Source organism: Chiloscyllium plagiosum, unplaced genomic scaffold, assembly GCF_037043375.1.
Source record: "Chiloscyllium plagiosum isolate Xiang-an unplaced genomic scaffold, Cpla_swu_hap1 HiC_scaffold_28, whole genome shotgun sequence".
Lineage (NCBI taxonomy): Eukaryota > Metazoa > Chordata > Chondrichthyes > Orectolobiformes > Hemiscylliidae > Chiloscyllium > Chiloscyllium plagiosum.
The window spans coordinates 13921368-13948559 of NW_028270166.1; the positions used below are offsets into that span (position 1 = coordinate 13921368).

General features: G+C 41.8%; 1 protein-coding gene across 1 annotated transcript in view; it reads right to left on the minus strand.

Moving 5' to 3' along the window:
• LOC122565389 (uncharacterized) overlaps positions 1–27142 on the minus strand; it is a 132211-nt gene extending 105069 nt beyond the window's left edge. Inside the window, exon 1 of the mRNA XM_043721322.2 lies at positions 26727–27142. The gene's annotated coding sequence lies outside the window, so the exon portion shown is untranslated. The remainder of the gene's footprint in view (positions 1–26726) is intronic.
• Between the last annotated feature and the right edge of the window lie 50 nt (positions 27143–27192).

The following is a 27192-nucleotide window of genomic DNA, read 5'->3' on the forward strand; positions in this document are numbered from 1 at the left end:
GAGTTGCTTTCTTGAACTGCTACAGCCCATTGAGCAATGGATTCAGATACATCAGGATTGGGCTCTTAATTTTTTTCTGGCATGACTTCCTCCACTACCTCAGCCTCCTATGGTCCGGTGAAAAATGTTTTAACCCATCCAGCTTCTCCTTATAACTCAAACCCTCCTGTCCCAGCAACATCTTTTCTGAGCCCTCTCCAATTGAATAATATCCTTCCTATAGCAGGGCAACGAGAACTGCACATTGTACTCCAAAAGTGGCCTCACCAATACCCTGTACAATCTCAACAAAACGTCCCAACTCCTATACTCAATGGTCTGAGCAATGAAGGCAAGCAAGCCAAATGCCTTCTTAACCACCCTGTTTGCTGAGATGCAGCTATCAAAGAACTATGTACCTGAACCCAAACGTCTTTTTGATTGACAATACTATCCATGGTCCTACCATTAACTGTATAAGTTCTACCCTTAATAGTAATAATAAATTATTATTATCAAAATAATCATGTCTCAATCGCTTTCACTCAAGAGAAAACACATCACGTGTATTGCCCTGTCCTCATCATTACATTAACACCAGTCATTCCTGATGAAGGGTTTATGCCTGAAATGTCAATTTTCCTGCTCCTTAGATGCTGCCTGACCTGCTGTGCTTTTCCAGCACCACACTCTTGACTCTGATATCCAGTATCTGCAGTCCTCATTTTCTCCTGGTGGCTCTGCAAGCCCTCCATGAGGGCTTTTCCAAGAAGCACAGTGCCCAGGCTTGGACCAGGATGGGCCCTGACCACATCTCCGTACAATCAGGATATAAATTCCTTTCCATTTGTCATGCAGATCCCTTGAGGTAAAGGACAAGATTTCATCAGCCTTTTGATTATGAATCTTTTATGCTTTTGTTAAACCTGCTAAACTGGGAAAGCTTCATAAAAATGTTTATTATATCACCATAGCACCCACAGTACTCTGTGCAAACCCAAACCTCTGTCAAAATCCCCCACATGACAAGTGTTGTTCCCTTAGGCCATTGTATTAGACTATTGGTCTGGCATTAAATTCATTGATGGAAATTTTATCTGTCCTTGAGGGTTATAATGACCTGAATTTTAGATTATTGATTGATAGCTTGTTGGAATTTTCTTGTGTGTTTTATTTTAGAAATGCTTGGACAGGTTCAGTCGTCACCTTGACAGAATTAGGTTCGAGGTTTTCAGATTGGAAAACTTACTTTAACAGGAGGGTCGCAAGAAGTTTGCAGTTTCACTCCACAGGGAAAGCATCCTTGTTTAAGAACATCAATGGCAGAGAGTCAACGAACCAATCTCTTCGACACAGAATCTCACAGAGGAACAGTAAAACATGTGGTCATGACAAAACATTCCCTGGGAAATGACAAAGGCCTCACATTCAGTGTGAATCTGGTCACTACTGGGTTTTACTGGAACTGCCAGGAAATGGCTGGTGTGGTACAGAGTGAGAGAATCATGAGGCCTTCTTGTTTATAGAGTTATACAGCACAGAAACTGACCCTTCAGTGCAACCAGTCCATGCCAACCGTAATCCCAAACTAAACTGGTCCTCACCAGCCTGTACTTGGCCCATATCCCTCAAACATTTCTTATTCATGCACCTATCCAAACTTTTAAAAGTTGTAACTGCACCCGCATCCACCACTTCCTCAGGAAATTCATTCCACACACAAACCACTCACTGCGTAAAGAAATTGCCCCTCATGGGGCATATTTTTAAGAGACAGAAGTAAGATTTCAAAAAGACTTAATGGGCGACTTATTTTTACAAACCGTGTGGTTCGTATGTGAGTGAACGTCCAGAGGAATGTGGGAATAGTTACAATGTTTAAAGTTTCAGTAGCGCCTCGAATTACGAACTTAATCCGTTCTGGGACCGGGTTTGCGAACCGAAAAGTTCGCGAACTGAATCAATTTTTCCCATTGTTCGGATAGCGTAAAAATGCTTGGACGGCTGCTCACAGCGCATGTGCCAAAGACGAACTGAATGAGATCACGCGGAGTCCGAGAGCTTTTGCGTTCAACAAGCGTGTAGGAAAGCAGAACAATGAAACCACGTGGTCGCACACGGGCTTTTTGCATTCGTACCTTGAATTTCGTACGTACGTTGAAGCAAAATTTTACGTACAATCCTGTTCGTAAACCGATTTGTACATGAACAGGGTCATTCGTATGTCGAGGCGCTACTGTATTTGGATAAGTACATGAATAAGATATGTTTGGAGGGATATGGGCCAAGTGCAGGCAGGTGGGACTAGTTTAGTTGGAACTATGTTCAGCATGGACTCCGTGATAGTTGATTTTATGACTCTATGACGCTGACCTATAGCAATGTTGTTGGCTCTTAAGTGCCCTCTGCAATAGCTTGGCAAGCCAATTGGTTCAAGGGCAATTAGGGGTGGGCAGCAAATGCTGCCCTTACCAATGGTGCCCACATCCCAATGAAGAAAAGAAGATTAATCACTATGTCTTGATTAACACAGGTATAGCTTTTTTTTAACCTTGATTATATGCTGATGCTTCAGATTATTAGAGAGTTTTCAGTTAGGTGGAGTTAAATAAACATTTTCATTTACATATAACATCTTGTTATAATGATGTGAAGGTGCTGGTATTGGACTGGGGTAGGCAAGGTCAGAAGTCACACAACACCAGGTTATAGATTAGAGTGGTGCTGGAAAAGCACAGCAGGTCAGGCAGCATCCGAGGAGCATGAGAATCGATGTTTCAGGCCAAAGCCCTTCATCAGAAATCTGATTCCTGCACCACTCTAATCTAAACTCTGCTTTCCAGCATTTGCAGTCCTCACTTTTACCTTACACCAGGTTATAGTCCAATAGGTTTGTTAGACTATAACCTGGTATTGCGTGACTACTGACTATTTTCAAGCACTTCATAGTGAATTGCTTTTGGTCTCCTGTGATCTGTGTTAAATGAAAAAAAAGGCAAACATTATCATTCAGCAGTGCCCCAAATAGAGTTGAGCGACCAAAAAATTAATTGTTCAGGTATTTATAGAATATTTCTTCAGCAGGATATGTGGAAAATTGTTTTGGTCCACAGAAATTTGAACTATTGTGCAGTCTGCACGAGGAATTAAATTTTGAATTAAAGAATGATTTATTTAGCAGCAGAAAACCCAGTGCTGATTTTCCAATAGGGCATCTCATCCATTTCTGATACGACATTCAGCTGCAATGTTTTGTGTGGACAGTGTGGGGCTGACAGAGTCGTAAGACAGGAAATGAGAACATTTAATTCTACACCGATCAACTAATGGCAAAAGTGCAATGGTCAAAGGGAACATGACAACAATTTCCACCATGGTTGCCAAGGTCTTGTCTCCACTTCCTTGCCTTTCCCACACCCCTCACAATCATTTCCAAATTCAGCTGGCTTATCTGTACTATTAAAGGCAAATTCAGCCCAACACACAGTCTGTGTGGAACTGAAAACAAAAAATGCTGGAGCTCACAGTGGGTCAGGCAATATTCATAGAGAGAGAGAGAGTAAGCTAATGTTTTGAATCGAGATGACTCTTCATGAGAGCTGACGTGAAGTTTTGTACATAACCCTCCAAGTTGACTTTGCCTACAACTGCACAGATGTGATTATGAGAACTGTACAGTACCAGTCATTAGCTATAGCTATGGTTGTTGTTCGTGGGACTTAGACATAGCAGCACACTCCTAAGTGGACACCAGCAACTTTATAAAAATGTTACAAAGCGTCCCTGAATATCTTGCTGGACATATGAGAGTCACTGGCCTGGGACTGAAGTGGATAAAGGTCATTTGATATCCAGCTAAGAAATGTTTAGTGACCAATTGGGCTAGAACAATGTCTGTTATTTATCATTCTTTTATTACACTGTAATTTGTGTGTTTTGTACTTTATGCACTTTATGCTGCCCTTTGTATGATGGTGTAGTTTGTGCTGTCCATGTGGCACCTTGGTCCTGAAGGAACCTGTCTCTTTTTTTTTTACTGTATCAGTTGTATATAGTAGAAATGACAAATAAAGTTTACTTTTTTCTTCCTGTTTGTCTTATTTAGTGTTTTTCACAGTCTTTGCAGGGTATCTGGTAGAGTTCTTCTCAAGAACTCTAAAAGTGCCATTAGATCATTCAATGTGTGTGACCAATTGGCTGCATTCTAACTGCCCAAAACTGCCCTCTCTCTCAGAAGAGCACTGCACTGCACCATGGGAATACAGGACATGAGACCAGCCTGTGGGGAAGCAATCTCTTGGTGGGGAACCTAGGATCTTTTACCTGACAGGAGAAATCTGCAGTGTGACAAGGCCACCTCAGTCTCAGGCTGTTGTAGAGCACGAGAGCAAACAGACTATTCAGATAGTGTCAAGAAGCATCATTAGAATAGTCGAATGAGAATGCTTACATTAATGTCATGATGATACGTCAGATGATATGATGCTGACATCAGCAGTAACAAAGTTAAAAATCATACGACACCAGCTTATGGGTCAACAGGTCAATTTGGAAGTACAAGCTTTCAGAGCGCTGCTCCTTCATCAGGTAGCTGTGGAGTAGCATCATAGGACACAGAATTTATAGCAGAAGATCATAACGTCATACACTGATGCGATATATTGAACAAACCTAGATTGCTATTAAGTCTTCCATCTTTTAGAATACAGTAGATTGCAGGTTTTGATTCATTAATATGTAAATCCCAGAACTTCTTTCAAGTCACATTCCTGAGATAACTTAAGGTTTTATAAAAAAGGGTGATGTTTCAGCTCAGATAATGCATTAGAAGTGTGAGGTTAGAATCTGTCTGTATTCCAATCTTGAGTCAGACTGGTTCTACTTCCAAAGTAGGAATCTATAAAATGTCAAATGGATTATAAAAAATATTAACTGTCCACAGATTATGTGCTTTTTGAACAAAATAGAATGTATCTGCAAATACAATTTTGCAAATTCAAATTCACCCCATAGATCTATATGCATATGAGGGAGAGTGTGTGTGTGTGTGTGCAGTAGCATGAGACTCTGAGAATAGAGGAACCTGTAGTAGAGAGCTGTATTACAAACATTGTTTTACTGTCTGTAAATAAAAGAGCTTGTGGGAACTCCTGAGGGTTAGACCATAATTGCTCTTAGTTAAAGCAGAATCCAAGATATACCATGTAAAGAGCAGAGTCAGTAAAGTGTAAAGGAGCAATCTCTTGGCAGTGCAGGCCAGAATCCTCAGTTCCAAATATCATGTTAGCCAAATACATGATGACTGCTCAACTAAGGCTCAGATCAGGAGAGAGGATCGGACCAGAAGGGTCCATTGAGAAGAATAGTGCTACAAAAGTGTAAGTCGAGTGCAACAGAATATGCATCATTCCTTGTTATTGGTGGAGATTGCAGTCAAATAGGAAAGGCTTTGGCTGGGTACGGTAGAGGTAAAATGGGCAGGTGTGGTATCATGCGTTGGCAGGATGTTTAAAGTGGGCGAGAAGGAGGTAAGGATTTTTTTTGACAGAATGGGAATTGCTAAGATGACATGTTGTAGCTCCCCAGCTTAATTTCGATGGGCATGGAATCGTCATAAATTGGCCTGAACTCCTATCAATATCTCAATATTTACATTCCATTTACTTCCAATTTCAAATAGATTTGCTCCTAATCCCCCTGTTCCGTAGCATTTTTCACAACCTGGTTTTTGCAGCTTCCAGCATGTTTCTCTTTGTTCCCAGGTTCCTTAAAGAATAAACTTTCCTCAGGCTACTTAAACCCCTTGGCTACTCCTCTGTGTTACAACCACTGTGTCTGATTCCTGCTCTCTACATGATACTCGACTCTGACCTTATTCTGTTTCCCACTCACTGCAGTACCGCCTTAGAAACTAAACACTGCTATTCTGTTCTGAACAAGAATTATTGCAAGTAATTGGACACTAGCTATAGGTAAACTGGTATAAAACTTTGCCATTTAACACTATTGATTAAAATTCTAATCCCCTTTTAAACTTCCCCTTACACATGGACAGACAGACAAACAGATAGGGAAAATAATTTTTGGGCAGGGGGAAAGACTGAAAGATAGTTAGGTCATCTTTTTCAGATTCTGTGGGTTAGATGTTCCTGATGATACTTCCATTGGCCTGCATGTTGCTTTAATTTTCTTTCTCTGGATGCTTCCTCTGGTTGATCAGAGACACAGATAGCTGGTTCACTGGTCTCTGAGTTACGAGTTAAAAGTCACAGCTTCCAACAACCTTTACAGGAAAGGTACTGCTTTTCCTTCAAGTATTATCTTTGACTACACAGAACAGCAAGGCTGCTGCTCAGCTAGGAAAGAACTGAACTCTTCTCTCTCTGTCACTTATTCCAGCTCCAAGCTGCTTAGTTACCTGAGAATCAAACTCATGCTTGCGGCAGGGAAAAGGTTCCTGTCATTCATAACTAGTCATTAATCCATAGACCAAGCAACTTCTCATTTCCAACAAAAGCTACATCTGTACACCCCCTTGGTTCTCATCTGCAACTCAAGCTTAATTACTGCTTGTTCAAACAGTGGCTTACACAACGCTTGCATTGGGTGTTGATTAAATTAGATTCCCTACAGTGTGTAAACAGGCCCTTCAGCCCAACCAGTCCACACGACCTTCTGAAGTGTAACCCACCCAGACCTATTTCCCTCTGACTAATGCACCTAGCACTATGTGCAATTTAGCATGGCCAATTCACCTGACCTGCACATCTTTGGACTGTGGGAGGAAACCCACGCAGACACAGGGAAAATGTGCAAACTCCACACAGACAGTCGCCCGAGGCTAGAATTGAACCTGGGACCCTGGTGCTGTGAGGCAGCAGTGCTAACCACTGAGTCACATGCCACCCTGGGTTACTTGCTTTTCAAAACTACAGCCTCCCTTTCAAACAACTTTTAAAAACTCTTTGAAAAAAAAACACAAAATAAATAAGGCACAGTCCTTACAACTCTCACAGTGACTGGGAGAATTGCAGTTGTTGAACCCATTCACTTCTGGGGTACCACCTCCAACGCCAACATGCAGGAGATGACCAATGAATCGATCATTTCCACATGCGCCATCCATTTAAGGACATTTGGGTGGAACAGCAACACAAATTTCCAATCTGTAAGCCCCTGAATGGATTGGAGGGAGCTGCTATGCAGGCAATCTCAGAAGCATGCCCTACTTTTAGAAAGAAGAAAGGCTCACAGCTCTGAGGGGCATCAGGAATGGTTATGGTCAAGTCTGTGCCCATTTCATTCTGTCAGTTCGTTAGCTGAGTCTGTGAAACGGGAGGGCAATGGCTTTCCTGCCAACTTCCAGGACAGCGCTTCCAAACAGCCACGAGGTTGATAGTCTCTGCGGCTCAGAGCCCACCTTCGGCACCGAGGTAGCAATGTGTTGGGGAGGTAAGCAATTTCCCGTCATAAATCTCCCGTGCCCCACTTCCAAAGCCTCTTCCACCCAAATTGTTTTCACCTGAGAAATTAGTGCTATGGTGGAAAGCTAAAGCCGAATCTTATAAAATACATTAAGTGAAATTGTTGTTTATTTCAACTAAGCCCATTATCTGCCATACATGATGGTGAAGTCCCAACCAGGAGAATCGACGTTTTGGGCCGGAGCCCTTCATCAGGAAGGAGAAAGTGAGGTCTGCAGATGCTGGAGATCAGAGATGGAAATGTGTTGCTGGAAAAGCGCAGCAGGTCAGGCAGCATCTAGGGAACAGGAGAATCGACGTTTCGGGCATTAGCCCTTCTTCAGGAAGGGCTAATGCCCGAAACGTCGATTCTCCTGTTCCCTAGATGCTGCCTGACCTGCTGCGCTTTTCCAGCAACACATTTCCATCCCTTCATCAGGAATGATGACTAATCAGACTCCGGCCTGAAACGTCAATTCTCCTGCTCCTCGGATGCTGCCTGACCTCCTGGGCTTATCCAGCAACACACTCTCGACTCTGATCTCCAGCACCTGCAGACCTCACTGTCTCCATGGCTACATGCTAAAACTACACACACACAAAGACGATATGGACACACAGAATTCTACTGTGATACGGATAGCAGGTGAACGTAATGCCTGTTTTTGATGGGGGACACCATTCTTGGTACCACTACAGCTTTATTCCTTATTCCTGCAATGTACTCTCATTGACAAACAATCAATGTGTACAGACTGTAGCTGCACAGTTGCAAGTAGAATAAGGGCTCCAGCAAGTTGTCTCTCACACTCCACCTGGGAGATAATAGCCCCAATAAATCTTCTTTTCCACAGTTGTCTCTGAAATATAAACACGTTGCACTCCTTGTTAAAAAATCTCCCAGCTTTCTGGTGCCTTGGGACCCTGGGCAGATTACAGCGTGTGCTGAGACCTACTTACAATATGGAGCAGCAATTTATTATTTCTGGCATCTTGTGCTCCCATTGTTTTCTGTGAGAGAGTTCTTGGGGACAGGTTACAAGGTCATTTGAAATAACTTGGAATAGCTAATTCCACTGAGTAGCATCTCTTCTCTGTGGTTGACAAAACCTCGTATCTCTTTAGAAATATGGTTTTCTGCTTTTTAATTCATATCCATTGCTGGATTTTATGAGGTCATTTGAAAGTGACTTCCTGCCAGTGTTAATGGTCATAAAGTATGAGAGTAGAGCGATATAATATTTCCTAATGTGTTGCCTTCAGCTAGGGATTAAATAGGATTTACAGCACATAAACAAGCCATTCAGCCCAACAGATCTATGCTGATATTCAAGCACCTCACAAGCCTGGTTCCTCCCGACTGTCCTATCGGCATAATCCTGTATTCCGTTCTCCCTCATGTACCTGTCTAGCTTTCCCTAATTACACTGTAGAATCTGATCCTATAAGTACACAGTGGGTTTCATTAAAAGGTTTTGCTCCTCCTACAATAGCATCTTTCACACAAAAAAGAATCAGGCTTCAGAAGAACATTTTAAAACTAAAAATGGCACCGAGACACCAAGGAGATTTTGGTCAGATGATCGAAGTCTGGCCAAAGAGATAGTTTCTGAGGCTTGAGGGAGGAGAGTCGAGAGGTGAGGGGTGTGGGGAGGGTGGAGAGGTGGAAGAGTGTAGGGAGTGTGGAGAGAGGTGGAGAGGTTTGGGGTAAGGTAGAGAGGTGGAGGAATGTAGGGAATGTAGAGAGGTGGAGGGAGGTGGGAAGAGTAGACAGGGTGAGGGATGTACAGCGGGTAGAGAGGTGGAAGGGGTTGGAGGGTAGAGGTCTTGAGGGGTATACGAGGGTATTTTAGAGCTTAAGCAGAGGCAACTGAAAATGTGGTGGCCACTGATGGTACATCATTTAAAATACGGGCTTTTGTAAGGCTAGAATTGGAGAAGCACAGATATCTCAGTGGGGGATAGCCTTGGATGTGACCACAGAGACAGAAAGAGGTGCGGCTATGAAGAAATTTGATAAGGAGGATGAGAATTTTAAAATTAAAGCACCAGGAGCTAATGTAGGTCAGTGAGCATAGGGGAATGGGACTTGATACATATTAAGACACAAGTAGCAAAGTTTTGAATTACCTCAAGTTGACCAGAATATGGGACACAAGCCAGAAGTCAAGATCTGAGGCAAAGAAGGCAATGAATGAGATGAATATCCAACAAGTTTAGAACAACTCAGTGTCAGAGAATTTTACATAGATGTGATAATTGTTGCAGTTTAGAATGCTACGCAGTCATTTCCACACAGCATTATCCTTCTTTCCTCTTAAGCTTACATGAAGAACTATTTTCTAATTGAGATACTAGTGGTAATGCCCAGCTCAGGAAGCTCTTAGGATGAAAACTTTCAGAGATAAGACATGACAAAGAGAAAAAGAAATTCAATTTGTATTTCAGCCAATGTATTACTTTGGAAACAAAATCATTTGTAGGAAATATTGTAAAATAGGAAATGCTGAAATGTTAATTTGCGTGTGTCAAACTGCTACAAGTGGTGATATGATATTGACCAGATAATATACCTTTTAGTGAATGTTGATTAAGGGAGAAATATTGACCGTGATGCCGGGCTAACTCTTCTGTTTGTCTTCAAAATATTGTTCTGGGATCTTTTATGTCCATCTGCATGAGCAGATGAGAAACATTCCACTTAAAAGACAGCGCCTTTGAAAGTGCAGGGACCCTCACTACTGGCAACGAAATGTCATCTTAGATATTTGATCTTGAGCCTTTGAAATGGGGACAATGAACACTCAACCTTCTGACTGAGAGGCAAGTGTGTTGTACCTAATGCATGCAATGACAATCAGGGAACTGGTGATACCAAGACTGATTTCCAAAAGTCAAGACTCTAGGAGTAATGGGAAGAGCTGAAGATGTGTGGAGTCCCACAGCCTGGAGGTCTTGTGAAAGATTGTGATTGTAAAACAACAATGTAACAATTTATTACTCCATCTGATGAAGAAACAGGAAGAATAGATAGTAAGGAATTTTCATTCTTGCCATTGGAGCAGGAAATTGCTTTCTCCTGTCAATGATATTTTAAAAAATTATACAAAGACAATGGTGAGAAGTAATGTTAAAGTTTGACTTAAGAGACTTCTCTTCCAAATCAACACTCTGAATTGATTTAGAGGCATACTTTCACTATTCCCCTTCACAGATGTTTGCTCTCTCTTTCAGAAGTCTCAAGCCTTGTGGACTCCATCTCCCATGGTGCTAACTCAAAGGATTCACCAGCTGCTGCTGTACTTAGCTGGGGCCTGGGGAGAGCCAACTGACTGGAACACTGTCCTGAGTTTACTTGGAGAGTGTGTTTCTTCCTGTAAGCTGCCTGCGCTGCAAGGTCATATATGCATACACTGATATAGAAAACTGTTTGACTGTTTAATAGAGATGGAGCTGTAACACTCCTCTCCACTAGAGCCCGGCGCATGGTTGGGGGGTGGATATCTCAAGGCCCAGTAACTGGGGCCCGCTAAGCTTGGATTGGGGGGCAGGGTGAAGATAGCTGTACTTGAGCCTCCCCTGCACTGAATCTTGATTTTTATGCTCATTCCTGGGAGTAAAATTTGAACCTACACCGTTTTGAATAGGAGGACAAATGGAGCTGAGTGATGGAGAGCAGGTGCAGAAATCAGAAAGCCTCATGCTGTTCCTGGCTTGGGCTCCCAGTCTGGCCTCTCAATAGCAGCAGCAACCACTCCACTCCCCACCCCCGTTCCCCTCCAGCCCCACATCATTCTGAGCATGGCGGGTTTGTTCTCGCCCTAATAACAGAGAACCCGGTCCTACCCCAAGCACAGCATCCAGCTCTCGGTCCCAAACCTGACCACCCCCTCCCCCAGTCCTGGCTGCAGCCCCCAACACAAGCTCCAAACTGTGGCTCCACCTCTGAGCTAAACACAGAACTCTACACTTCAGCCCCCAACAGGAGTCACCCAGCCCTAAGGTCTGCTGTCCAGAACGTAGCCCCTCAAATTTTCTAGAATGTGGAACACCAGCCAGAAGAGTTTTAGAATTGTTAAGATCAGGGGCAAAGAAGGCAATGAATGAGTTGAAATCCAATAGTTTAGAAGTTTCGAACAATTCAGTGTTAATGCAGGACTGAAGGAGTGCTGCATTATTAAAGGTACTATCTTTGAAATGAGAAGCTAAATTGAGTTTCTGTCTGCTCTCTCAGGTGGATGTATTAAGTCCTGTGTTAATTCATTTTTAAAATTCACTCATCGGATGTGTGTGTCTCTGGTAAGGCCAGCATTGGCCTAACCCTAATTGCCCAGAGGGCAGTTAAGAGTCAACCGCATTGCTGTGGGTCTGGAGTCACATGTAGGTCAGACCAGGTAAGGATGGCAGTTTCCTTCTCTAAAGGAGATTAGTGAACCAGATCAGTTTTTCTCCCTGACAATTGATAACGGTTTCATGGTCATCTTTAGACCCCTAATTCCAGATTCTTTATTGAATTCAAATACAACCATCTGTTGATGGGATTTGCACCCTGGTCCCCAGAACGTTAACTGATTTCTAGGTTAATAGTCTTGCAATAACACCACTAGGCCATTGAGTCCCCATTGCCTTGACTTATGAAGGAGCAGAGGAGAGTTATTCCTGATGAATTGGTCAATATTTATCTCTCAATGAAGCACCAGAAAAGAGGAAGATGTTCCAACGAAAAGCCGTACTAGACTCAAAATGTTAATTCTGTTTCTCTGTCCACAAATACTGCCAACCCTGCTGAGCATCTCCAACACTTTCTGCTTTTTTGTCAGATTACCAGCATCCGCGGTATTTTATTTTCAATTATCTGCTCATTATTGTATTGCTGTTGTGGAGGAGTTTCACGGATAGATGTTCGCAGTCCCATTTTCTACAATACTTCAAATAGTCTTATTTAGCTGTAAAATGGTCTGGGACATTCTGTGGTTATGCAGTATGCCATATAAATGAAGAGCTTTTCACGACGTTGAACTGCATTAATACTGCTGCGAAAGCATGTCAAATTTGGGGAGGCGAGATGTAACTGGCTACAAACTGCGATTACCTCTGCCTCTGAAACCAGAAAAAAACTAAATGTTTGTCTTTATCAGACATATAAAATTCCGAGTCTGGAATGTGGCTGCATAAGACTGATGTATAAAAGCAAACACTCAAGAAAGTAATCACTTAGCTGTCAACTCTGCAACATATTGAATTGCAACCTTCTACTAGACTTGTCAAGTTACATCCTTAAGTGGCAATCTTTGATTCCATGAGTGATGGACAGTTTCTTAATGAACAACTTAACAAATAATTCACAACTGTTGCCCAGACAACCTGATTTCGGAGGAGTAACAAGATAGGTTCTCCCTTTGCGCGTAGTTGTTTTTGTTAAATGAAAGTACCATAAGATTTCATAGCAAAATGTCAAGGTTGAGGTTAAGACTTATTGAAATTCCTTATTGTGGCATGCATTTCCTAATCAATTATGTTAAATACAGGGGAATTCTGTGTTAGTTTCAAACTCCATTTCAAGATTTCAGTGCATGGTGATGCAGTGTCACAGTCACGGGTTAGAGGGCTGGGTTAATTCTCTCAGGGCATGGGTTCAAATCCAACATAAATCTAAGTTTAATTCATAATGTGGAAGTGGTAACTAGTTAGAAATTATCATTGATTATTATAAAAGCCCATTTGGGCGGCACGGTGGGCGGCACGGTGGCCCAGTGGTTAGCACTGCTGCCTCACAGCGCCTGTAGACCCGGGTTCAATTCCCGACTCAGGCGACTGACTGTGTGGAGTTTGCACATTCTCCCCGTGTCTGCGTGGGTTTCCTCCGGGTGCTCCGGTTTCCTCCCACAGTCCAAAGATGTGCGGGTCAGGTGAATTGGCCATGCTAAATTGCCCGTAGTGTTAGGTTAAAGGGGTAAATGTAGGGGTATGGGTGGGTTGCGCTTCGGCGGGTCGGTGTGGACTTGTTGGGCCGAAGGGCCTGTTTCCACACTGTAAGTAAGTAATCTAATTTGCTTCATTAATGCCCTTACCTACATGTGACACAGAGCAAGGCGGTTGACTCTTAGCTTCCCTATGGAACAGCTGAGTAAGCCACTCACTTCAGGGGCAATGAGAGAGGGGCAGCAATGTTGGTGTTAATTCTCAGGCAGGCCCACACTCCATGAAATAATTTTAAAAATGAACCAATGCTGAGAAAATACTGAACACTTTTGATAAGAAGATAATCAAGCCCCATCTACCTGCTCAGTTGGATGTAAAGGATTCCTTGGCTCTAATGTGAGGGAATATGGAGTGCTCTCACTGTTGAACTCTCTCACCATTGACTCCTCAACCCCAAAGGATACACCAAATGATCACTTGTTGTGTAAGGAGCATTGACTGTGCATAGATTAGTTGATAACAAGTTGCAAAACAATTGTTATAGGGAGGATGTTGTTAGGCTACAGAGGGTTCAGAAAGATTTACCAGGATGTTGCCGGGTATGGAAGGTTTGAGTTATAAAGAAAAGCTGGATAGGCTGAGATTTTTTTCACTGGAATGTAGGAGGTTGAGAGGTGACCTTTTCAAGGCTTATAATATCATGAGGGATATAGATAAGGTTCATGGTGGGTGTCTTTCCTCAGGATAGGGGATTTCAAGACTAGGGGACATTTTTTAAGGTGAGAGGAGAGAGGTTTGAAAAAGATATGAGGGGCAATGTTTTTACACAGAAGATGGTTCGTGTGTGGAATGAACTTTTTGAGGAAGTAGTGGATGTGGGCAAAGTCACAACATTTAAAATGCACTTACATAAGTAGATGAATAGGAAAGGTTTGGAGGGATACGGGCCTGGAACAGGCAGTTGGGACTAGTTTAGTTTGGGATTATGTTTGGCATGGACTGGTTGAACTGAAAGCTCTGTTTCTGTGCTGTATGACTCTATGACTCTACAATACTAGGATATCATAGCAATTACAGAGATGTGGCTCAGGGATGGGCAGGATTAGCAGCTTAATGTTCCAGGATACAAATGCTACAGGAAGGATAGAAAGGGGGACAAGAGGAGAGGGGGAGTGGCATTTTTGGTAAAGGGTAATGTTACAGCTGTAATTAGGGAGGATATTCCTGGGAATACATCCAGGAAAGTTATTTGGGTAGAACTGAGAAATAATAAATGGATAATCACCTTATTTGGACTGTACTACAGACCCCCCCAATAATCAACAGGAAATTGAGAAACAAATCTGTAAGGAGATCTCAGTTATCTGTAAGAATAATAGGGAGGTAACGGTCGGGGATTTTAATTTGCCAAACATAGACTGGGACTGCCATAGTCTTAAGGGTTTAGCTGGAGAGGAATTTGTTAAGTGTGTACAATAAAATTTTCTGATTCAGTAAATGGATGTGCCTATGGATGAAGGTGCAAAACTTGACCTACTCTTGGGAAATAAGATAGGGCAGGTGACTGAGGTGTCATTGGGGGAGCACTTTGAGGCCAGCGACCATAATTCTATTAGTTTTAAAGTAGTGATGGAAAAGGAGAGACAGGATCTAAAAGTTCAAGTTCTAAATTGGAGGAAGGCCAATTTTGACAGTATTAGACAAGAACTTTCAACAATTGATTGGGGGCAGATGTTCACAGATAAAGGGATGGCTTGAAGATGGGAACCCTTCAAGAATGAGATAACGAGTGTCCAGAGACAATATGTTCCTGTTAGGGTGAAAGGAAAGGCTGGTAGGTGTAGGGAATGCTGGATGACTAGAGAAATTGGGGTTTTAGTTAAGAAAAAGGAAGCAAATGTCAAGTATAGACAACAGAGAGCGGGTGAATCCTTCTAAGAGTATAAACCAGTATTCTTAAGAGGGGAATCAGGAGGGCAAAAAGGGGACATGAGATAGCTTTGGCAAATAGACTTAAGGAGAATCCAAAGGGTTTTTACAAATACATTAAGGATGAAAGGCTAACTTGGGAGAGAATAGGACCCCTCAAAGATCAGCAAGGCGGCCTTGTGTGGAGCTGCAGGAGATGGGGGGAGGTATTAGACAGGTATTTTGCAATAATGTTTACTGTGGAGAAGGACATGGAAGATATAGAATGTGGGGAAATAGATGGTGACATCTTGAAAAATGTCCATATTACAGAGCAGGAGGAACTGGATATCTTCAAACACATGAAAGTCGATAAATTAGGTGTAACCGAGAACTCTGTGGGAGCTGGGAAAATGATTGGGCCCCTTGCTGAGATGTTTTAATAATCAATAGTCGCAGGTGAGGTGCCGGAAGACTGGAGGTTCACTAACATGGTGCCACTATTTAAGAAAGGTGGTAAGGTAGAGCCATGGAACTATAGACCGGTGAGCCTGATGGTAGTGATGAACAAGTTGTTGGAGGGAGTCCTGAGGGACAGGATTTACATGCATTTGGATAGGGAAGGACTGATTCGAGAAAGTCAACATGGTTTTGCATGTGGGAAATCATGTTTCACTAACTTGATTGAATTCTTTGATAGACTGGTTAGCAAGGTAAGAACACACAGAATACGGGAGAACTAGTCATTTGGATACAGAACGGGCTTGAAGGTGGTGGAGGGTTGCTTTTAAGACTGGAGGCCTGTGACCAGTGGTGTGCCACAAGGATCAGTGTTTGGTCCACTGCTTTTTGTCATTTATATAAATGTTTTGGATGTGACCCTGGAAGGTATAGTTAATAAGTTTGCAGATAACACCAAAATTTGAGGTGTAGTGGACAGCGAAGGTTATCTCAGAGTACAACGAGATCTTGATCAGATGGGCCAAATGGGCTGAGGAGTGGCATATAGCAGTTAATTTAGATAACTGTCAGATGCTGCATTTTGTAAAAGCAAATCAGGTCAAGACTTAGACACTTAATGGTAAGGTTCTGAAAAAAGAGACCTTGGAGTGCAGGTTCATAGTTCCTCAAAAGTGGAGGAACTATCTCAGATAGATAGGATAGTGAAGAAGGCGTTTAATATGCTTTCCATTATTGGTCAGTGCATTGAGTATCGGAGTTGGGAAGTCTTGTTGTGGCTGTACAAGACATTGGTTAGGCCACTTTTGGAATACTGCGTGCAATTCTGGTCTCTCTCCAGTAGGAAGGAGGTTGTGAAACTTGAAAGAGTTCAGAAAAGATTACAAGGATGTTGCCAGGGTTGGAGGGTTTCATCTCTTGTAAGAGGCTGAATAGACTAGGGCTGTTTGCCCTGGAGCGTTGGAGGCTGAGGGGTGACCTTATAGAGGTTTATAAAATCATGAGGGTGAGTAGATAAGGTATTTTCCCTGGGTTGGATAGGTCCAGAACTAGAGGGCATAGGTTTAGGGTAGGGAGATGAAAGGTTTGAACCTAAGGGACTTTTTAAACAGAGGGTGGTACGTGTATGGAATGAGCTACCAGAGGAAGTGGTGGAGGCTGGTACAATTACAACATTTAAAAGGCATCTAGATGGGTACATGAATACAAAGAGTTTAGAGGGATATGGGCCAAATGCTGGCAAATGGGACTAGATTAATTTAGGATAGCTGGCCGGCGTGGACGAGTTGGACCGAAGGATCTGTTTCCGTGCTGTACATCTCTATGATTCTATGACTCTATGACTGCTTCTTCACTAAACATAGTAATCTTTAGCTGCGAAGCTCTTTAGGATGTCCTGAGGAGATAGAAAATGCAATACAAATATAAACTCTTCAGATCAGCTGGTATCATCTCCTTGAGCTTTTTGAAAGTCTTAAAGGATGGAACTTTCTATTCATGATAAGACAGTATTGGAGTGAAGATCTCCATCAGGGCAAAACTTCCACTTATTTTTCCTTGCACTTTCTTCTTCAGGTTCAGTAGGAGCCTCCCATTTTCAGTGACAGGGAAGAAGACTATGAGGTGGCTTCCCATTGTCTTCATCCGGAACACCTTAAGGAAATTGAAGACCTCTTTCAACAGATCCTCTGCCTGGAAACAGCTGTTGTTGTTCTTGCTATCTGCTTTTCTGCTATCACCATCAAACTTTGCTGGTTCCACCGTTGGCAGTTACTCGAAGATCATGAGGAGGCAGGTACATCCAGACATTAATAAACAATGCGTCTACAACTGCATTAAGACACCCAGAGTCATAGAGTCACCTCCTCTTGAGACCCAAATGACCCTGCTACCCTAAACAAACAGCACTGTGAGTGATATCAGTCCTTAGGAATGTGATTTCTTTTTCCTTTATTCATTTACAGGATGAAGGTGCATTTATTGCCCATCCCTAATTTGCCCAGATTCCTTCCCTAAAGGACATCAATGGATCAGATGGATTTTTCCCGACAATTTGGATTTATAGTAGTCATTCGATTGTTAATTCCAGCTGTTTATTGAATTCAAATTGAACATGCCATGGTGGGATTCAAACCCAGTCCCCAGAAGGTTATCTATGGCAATTGTTGACATCGTTGGCAAGGTCAATATTTATTGCTCTTCAGAAGTGCTCGTGAGTTGTCTTCTTGAACCGCTGCAATCCATGTGGTGAAGGTATTGGCATAGTGCTCTCAGAAGATGGTGAGTTCTAGGATTTTGATTCAGTGACAATGAAGAAGCCAATGATATAATTTCTAGTCAGCACAGTGCGTGACTCAGAAGGAAGTTTGTTGAAAGTCTAGCGAGGAGTTAATGCACTCATTTAGCCCATTTGAATCAGGCAGGTGTTAAAATGGGCATATCCCAGGCTATTGGAAAGTCCCGAGGCTGTTTTGCAACATATATCCAGGACTTCGGATTCTTGTAAGACACCAACAGTGATTTAGAGAGGAATGGGCAAGAGCTTACAGTGTCTGTTGTTGTATTTTCCAGACACTATGATTCCTTTTGGAATTGACTCCAAAAGGGCCAGTTTAATGGGCTTTTCAAAAAGAATTTTGTTGGACCAAGAAAACGAGAGGGTCCTAAACCCCAATCCTACAGCCCACATGTCTTGAACTGGTTGGCAGATAGGAAACAAACAGCAGGAGTAAAGGGTCTTTTTCAGAGTGATTAGTGAGGTACCATAGGGATCAGTGTTTGGAGCCCATCTTTTCACAATATATGTTAGATTATATCACTAGATTGAGATGAGGAAACTACATGTTATATCACCAAGTTTACAAAGCTGAGTGGGAGAGTATGCTGTGAGGATGATGCAGAGCAGCTTCAGTGCAATATAGACCAGTTAAGAAAGTGAGAAGATAAGTGGCAGATGCAGTCAAATGTGGATAAATATGGGATTAGCACCTTGGTAGCAAAAGCAGGCAGGCAGTTTATTATCTGAATGGTAATAAATTGAGGAAGGGGGGAAAGCAATAAGACCTGGGTATCCTTGTGCATCCATTGCTGAAAGTTAACATGCAGGTTCAGCAGGTGATGAAGACAGCAAATGTTATGTTGTCTTTCTTCGTGAAAAGATTCGAGTGCAGGAGCTGAGATTCCTGGCTGCAACTTCCCACCGTCAGGTGACTGTCTATGTGGAGTTTGAACATTCTCCCTGTGTCTGCTTGGGTTTCCTCTGGGTGCTCTGGTTTCCTCCCACAGTCCAAAGATGTGCAGATTAGGTGGACTGACCATGCTAAATTGCCCAAAGTGTCCAGGGATGTGCAGGGTGGGATGATAAGCCCATGGGGAATGCAGAGTTAGAGATATGAGTTGGGGGGGAGGGGGGTGGGCAGGTCTGGATGGGATGTTCTTCAGAGAGTTGATGTAATCTCAATGGGCTGAATGGCCTGTTTCTATACTGTAGGCATTCTATAAACTGTAGAGTGCATTGATAAGACCATACCTAGTGAATTGTAAACAGTTTTGGTTTCCTTATTTAAGGAAGGAAATTCTAACTACTGAGGGAGAGCACCAAGGGTTTACCAGACTGATTCCCGGGTGTCAGGACTGACATATGAGGTGAGACTGGATTGGTTAGGACTATGTTCACTGGAGTTTAGACAAATAAGGGGCATTAGATTGGAATTAGATAGGGTATGTGCAGGTATGATGTTCTTGAAGACTGGGGAGTGCGGGCAAAGTCTAAAGATAAGGGGTAGGCTTTCTAGGGCAAAGAAGAAGGGGAAGTTTTTCACCCAGAGCATAGTAGAATTCTCTGCCACAGGAAACTGTTAAGGTCAAAATATTGAAGACATTCAAGAAAGATGTAGATAGAGTTCTTAGGACTAAAGAGGTCAATGGGTATGCGGAGAAAGTGGGAACAGGGAACTGAGTTGGATGATCGGCCATGATCATATTGAATGGCGGAACATGCTCAAAGGGCCGAATGGCCTACTCCTGTTCCTATATTTTATGTTTCTAAACAGAAAGGGCCTCCGTGGAGGCTAGGTCACTTATTTATTTAAGGCTGAGTTGGACTTCTGGTTGAGAAGATGTGAAGGGTTATGGTAGACAGACAGGAAAGTGGCGTTAACATCGTAAATTCATTGAATGACAGAGAAGGCTAAATGGGCTGAATGGCCTACTCTTGCTCCTGTCCCTTAAGTTCTAATGAGCTGTGTAGAAGTGAAGGAGATTAAGAAATGGTTGCGATGTTCAACACAAGCCTTTCCAAATTCTAGATTTAACCTATAAATACATAACCTTTGCAGGGATGAGAAAAATACAATATGATACACAAAAGCTGAAAGAATGAATCTGAAGATATCTAAATCAAATCTGAATCATAAATAAAACACAGAAATGGCTATGATCTAGAGAAAATCAAGTATTACCTAGCATTTAAGAATCAGTGAGCAATGAATCTAGGAATTCCAGGCTAGTAAGCTTCACATCTGTGTTGGGAAACTGCTGAAGACCAGGTTACAGGATACAAACAATGTACATCTGAGGATCCTTGAGGGAATAGAGACTTGTCAGCAAAGATTTAGGAGCTGAAAATCACAACTGACAAATCCACTGGAGTGGAAAAAGCCCAGTACTTAATCTCCTCAAGGAAGGTCAGTTTGGCACAGGGGTCTTTTAGCATTCAGGAGGCAATCTGAGATATCTGAAAAATGGGCTCAATGAATGTATGTCTGTCCCACCATCCCAGTGTGGAATTGCTCCCTGATGTACTTGTTTTGTATCGAAAATCATTTGTGATTCAAACCTATTTGAATTCCACGTGTTTTAATAAGTTTTTATAAGTGCTTTAATAAGTCTTGTACATTAGTCAATGAAAGCAACCATGCAGGTACAACAGGCAGTGAAGAAACCTAATGGCATACTGGCCTTCATAACAAGAGGAATTGAGTACAGGAGCAAAAGGTCCTTCTGCAGTTGTACAGGGCCCTGGTGAGACCTCACCTGGTGTATTGTGTGCCATTTTTCTCTCCAAATTTGAGGAAGGACATTCTGGCCATTGAGGGAGTGCAGCGTATTTTCACGAGGTCAATTCCCGGAATGGCTGGACTATCATATGTTGAAAGATTGGAGCGTTTGAGCTTGTATACACTTGAGTTTAGAAGGATGAGAGGGAATCTGATTGAGACGTATAAAATTATTAATGGATTAGACACACTGGAGGCAGGAAGCATGTTTCAGCTGATGGGTGAGTCCAGGACCAGAGGACACAGTTTGAAAATAAGGGGTAGGCTATTTAGAACAGAGTTGAGAAGAAACTCCTTCACCCGGAGTAGTGGATATATGGAATGCTCTGCTCCAGAAGGCAGTGGAGGCCAAGTCTCTGGATACTTTCAAGAAAGAGATGGATCGTACTCTTAGAGATAGTGGAATCAAGGGTTATGGGGATAAGGCATGAACAGGATACTGATTGTGGATGATCAGCCACGATCATAATGAATGGTGGTACTGGCTCGAAGGGCCAAATGGCCTACTCCTGCACCTATTGTCTATTGTCTATAAGTGCACATCTTGTATGCCTTGACATTGCAAGTGCATATCTAAATACTCCTTAAATGTTATGAAGATTTCTGTGTTTATCACCCTTAAAGCCAGTGACAATGACCTCAGTGGATATGTGATGGACCTGTGCTTGGAAACTGGAACATGTATAGCTGAGACCATGTCGCTGTATAGGCTTGCTGACATGTACAGATAAACAAGAAATGTTGTTTAAAAGTCATGTGGAAATCTGAGCCTGAGCCTGAATGAAGGTCAGAAGGTTGTAGACTGAAACATATACCACTGATTGTGCTATAAACTGCAACAAAACCAGAAAGTGCTGGAGAAACTCAACAAGTTTGCCATCATCGCTGGAGAGAGAATCAGAGTTAAATGTTTTGAATTCAATATGACTGTCCTTTGGAATTAAAGGGGAAATGGTATTTTGTTTACTGTTGACAATAAGGGAGGAGTAGCAACTGGAATTGGCAAGGGTATCCAGATGAAAAGACAATTTGAATGCGAATGGTAGTAGAGGAGATGCAGAGATGCAGAATAGATGTTAATGGCAGGTGTTAATACCTCTGCTGAAAAAAAACCTATGCCAACAAGGCACTGCATCTGCATCTCTTCTCTGCTACTATAATCACTCTCGTTGCCTTTTGCTCTGAGCAACGTCACCTATTAACTCCTCCTCTTCCTTTGTCAATTCAATAAAGGCATCAGTTTCCAGCCCTCCTACGTTCTTAAGAAGGTTCATATCAGGATCAATATGTTAACTTTAGTTTTCTCTCCACAGATGCTGCCAGACCAGTTGAGTTTCTCCAACACTTCCTATTTTTATTCCAGATTTCCAGCAACCACCAAAATTTGCTTTCGCCCGACTGCTACAAACAAGTTATTTTCTCTAAAATTATGTTTATTGTTACAGTTATATACAAAAGATCTTGCAAAAGAAATGTATGCAAGGTGAGATAAACCGTTTTCACACAGTGTTTGGGACGTAACGTCTGGAAGTGTGGTGGGGGCAGGTTTGATTGAGGAATTCAAGAGGTCATTGGGTGATTGTTTCAATAGAAATAATGAGCAAGATTAGGCAGAAATTTTTTACTGTTAAAATGCTCAGAGGGTAATAGACCAAATGGCCTCCTTCTGCACCCTAACAATGTTGTGATTTTGTAATTCTATATGTAGTGCAAAGAGTGAATTTGGTTATACTGAAAAGTCTTGAGTATGAAAATATTGGACCTCTTTTAATATTGGATGACAGTGACAGATGCATATAACAATTCAGTGTCCTACATTCCTGGCCCACGTGGATCTCATATTGGTTTAGCTGACGTACATTCTCTCTCTGCAAGCACAACCCTCTGCAGAAGGCTGCCAGCACTGTTCCATTTTTAAAAGTCTAGACAATTTCTTTCAGAATTTAGTGGCCAGATCAGAATTGCTCACTCTCTTCAATGGTTTCTTTCAAGCTGGACCAGATTGATTATGGAATACATCTAAAACTAATACAAATATACACGGTTTAGCAATGACAGCATATGACTCAGAGTACCAAACTCTCATTTAGATTCTCAGGGATGTACTGATTTAATAGATTAACATTCCAATTATATATTAAGACTGCTCTGACATAAATGATTTGATAAAGATGAAAAATTAGTATGGGATTTTTATTGCAGTATGTTAATCTCTTCCACCTGCTGTTTAATTTGGATATATGGCTATGTTATTTGCAGATCCTTCATGCAAGCTCACGTTTTATCATAAAAGGAATTGTAAGTAGGGCACTGTGCCATCACAGATATTTACAGCATGGAAGGAGGTCAATCAGCCCATTATGTCCATGCCTGTTAAGAAGGAGCCATCTAGCAGAATTCCACTGTCTGGGTCTTGGTCCATAAACCAGTAATTTGCAACATTTCAAGTGCAATGTACTTTTTAAATGCGACAAGGGTTCTGCCTCTACCACAGGCTTTTACACATTGAGTTTTAGATCTCCGTCACTCTCTGGGTGAAAGCTGTTCCCCTCCAAACCTCTCTAAACTTCTTTCATCTTATCCTCAATCGACGATCTTGAGTTATGAACCCCCTCAACCAAGGTAATAGGGCCTATCCCCTTCATTTACACCTTTCAGAGTTATATACACTTCAGTTTGTACTTCCTATTCTGTTCCAAAGAAACATTCCTAGCAATCCAATGTTTCTTCATAACAAATATTTACCAGTCAAAGGTCTCATGAAACTCCTTTATGCCTTCACAGTGCAATCATATCTTTCTCATAGTGCAGTGACCACAACTGTACACAATACTGCAGCTGTGGCCGAACCAATGTTTTTTTACATAACAGTTCCAGCATATTCTCTGTGTTCTTATAAATTATGACTCAGCTAGAATCCATAGTGTGAAATCAGGCCATTCGGCCCATCATGTCCACGCTGACCCCCCAAAGAGCACTCCACCCAGACCCAAACCCCTCCATATCCCAGTAACTATGCATTTTCCACAGCTAATCCACATCCCTGGACACTTTGGGGCAATTTAGCATGGTCAATCCACCTAACCTGCACATCTTTGGACTAGCAAATGCAAGAATTTAAATGCCTTCTTGACCACCTTATTTATCTTTCAGGTCACCTTCAGGGACCATGCATCCTAATATTTATTTTGCATTTTGTGGCCTTGTTTGCTTTTTCCAAATGTATTTCCTCACACTTCTCTCGACTGAACTCCATTTGCCACTGTTGCATCCATGTGACTATTAGCATTGCTTTCAGTCTACAGCTTTCTTCTTCATTACCAAATGCACAGCCATTTTCTGGATGATCTACAGACTTCAGATCGCCCACATTCAAGTCCGAATCTTGCAAATATGGGAAGGAACAGGAATCCCATTGGCATCAGATTTACAGTCACTGAAATGGCCATTAATGTTTGCATAATTTCTCTGAGCCAATTTCAGATCTGACTTGCCAATGTACCTGGGAGCCATTGTCCTTTTGCATTTCGGAACAGCAAACAGCACCATATCTGTTTTAAGGTGGAGGGAACGTCATTGTTTGATGCAGCTGAAGATAGTTTAAGCCGTGGATTATGGCCTGAGGAATTCAGGAGGTTATACTGGGGCTAAAATCATTGACATCAATTGACCACAAGCCTCATACTCTGTGTCAGTTATGTCTCCATCCACCATTTCCTTTGATCTGCATTAACCTCTATTTAATATAGGCTCTTCAGGATGTGGATAAATACTTCCTCAACATGAAGGTTATTAACTTTTATTTCACTGTTGTTCCTGAGCTCTTGGAACAAAGCCTAACCGTGGCCACAGAGTGAAGTGAATTCTTACAAGGTTCCTGGGAAGACACTTATTTTTCCATTTGGCAATACAATCTGACAAAGGGAGGAGGAATCAGTAGAATTGTGGTAAAGAAGGCACACGGTGTGCTTGCCTTCATCAGTCGGGGCATTGAGTATAAGGGTTGGCAAGCCATGTTAGACCAGATTGGAGTCCTGTGTGCATTTCTGATCACCACATTATAGGAAGCATGTGAAAACTTTGGAGAGGGTGTCGAAGAGGTTTACCAGAATGTTGCCTGGCTTGAGTGTATTCACTATAAGGAGAGGTTGGACAAACTTGGATTGTTTTCACTAGAGCGTCAGAGACTAAGGGGTGAGCTGATAGAAGTCTACAAAATTATGAGAGGTATGGACAGAGTGGATAGACAGTCATTTTCCCAGGGTGGCAATGTCAAACGGCAGGGGGCATAAGGTTTAAGGTGAGATGGGAAAAATTTAAAGGAGGCGTGTAAGGAGAGTTTTTTACACATGATAGATGCCTGGAACACGCTGCCAGGGAAGGTGGTAAAAGTAGATATGATACCATTGTTTAAGAGGCATTTAGACAGACACATTAACAGGCATGAAATAGAGGGATCTGGGTCATGCACAGACAGATGGGAATAGTTTAGAATATCATCATGGTCAGCACAGACATAATAGGCCAAAGGGCCTGTTCCTGTGCTGTTCTATGTTCAAATTGAAATTACAATGGGTTCTGTAAAAGGTGACAGTTAAAATCTGTTAGATTTTCACCCAGTTAATGATGATAAACATTATTGTGTTTGGCTCTGAAAGTATTAATACTGAGGAGTGCCATAGGGACCCGGGGCAGCACAGCTTTGCAACATAGAAAATAGGAGCAGGAGTAGGCCATTCAGCCCTTTGAGTTTGCTCCATCATTTAATTTCATCTTGGCTGACCATCCAACTCAGTGCCATGTTATCACATTCTCCCCAATACCCTTTGATCCATTTAATCCTAAGACCTATATCTAACTCCTTTGTGAAAGCATTCAATGTTTTGGTCTCAACCATTTTCTGTGGCAAAGAATTCCACAAACTCAGGGTGAAGAAATTTCTCCTCATCTCAATGCTAAATGACCTACCCATCAAGGTCTTGAAGGATTGGGACTGAACCTCTAGTTCACCTCAAAGTCTCTGTCACAAAGTTTATCATATCAAGGTGACTGGTAACTGCTTGCTATAAGCCATATCTTGTTAACTACAAGAGATTTTTCAAGTTAGACTAGGAAGTAGTCTTGTCCTACTGCATGAGACCAGGCAGAACCTGTAGTATCTTTCATTTACAGAGGAAGTTGACAACAATCTTCATACAGAGCAGTGAATTGACATACCCATATTGATGGCCAATATGAATTATCAATATGTTATCAAAATGGGGTCAAAATTGATCCTCACTGCGCAGGCAAATTGACAAAACAAATCCATATTTTTGGTAGAGTCCTCAAACTTCACATTCGCAAAATGACCTACAGAGCGTCACAAATGAAAGATTTCCTTACACTAAAGTGTTGCCTCATGTGCTGTTATATCACGCAGAGCAAGAATATTCTTGACCTGTGCTGAGTTAACTTATTTCTGAAAAAAATGGAAAAAAGAATGAGTGTTTGAACTCTTTAGGATTTTATAATGTACAGAAATTTATGGAGTGATCACATTTAGATTTAGATCAATCAAGTGTTCTGAGCTGATTACAATTTGCAGAGTGGTCTTTGAAGGATCCGGAGGTAGCAATGTTGATGTATAATTACATCTTGAACTAGATTATAGATGCTCGATTTTATGGCACATTCAATACACGTTCCGTCATTCTACATATTTGTCTCTTTGCCCTACATAGCATTAAGTGTCTAAAATGCACAACAAAACATTCATTTCATAGTCAGATGATAAGCGAAAGAAAGCTGCAAGCTACGTTCAATTGCTTTGGGGTCATGGTTAGAATTGCAAGATATGGTAACACTCTGTAGCTTCAATCATGCCATAACAAATAGCTACTTAGCGTTTTTAAAATAACAATTTTAAAAATATCAAAAATGAAATCACAAACCTTACCTGTTCCTTTCTCTTTGGTGTTTGGGTTTTTATCCCTTTTCCGCTCAGACTCCTGACATCTCCTCACTGCAGGTAGGTACACCTGGCACACTTACACTGCTGCCACCTATAAATAGCTCCCAAAAAGCAATGCCATTAATTTGCAGAATGCCCTGCCTAGTGCTAAGAGTGAAGATCGCAATGCTAGAAAATAACAACAATTAGTTCAATTTTTATTTAGTCTTTTTTAATACCGTTATCTTCAGTCAATTTTCAATTAGTAATTGGCCGTGATTGCATTTTGTTGAGCTATGTGTTACTCCTAGATAATTAAAACACGAGAAAATTAGCAATCTCCATCGTAACAGCCATTAAAGATTACTCTATAAGTCCCACATTCCTTCTCAAGTTGAGATATTTTATATTGCCCTGTTACAGTTTAAATCATAAAGGATTAGCTAACTCAAGCTGCAGTAACACTAACTTG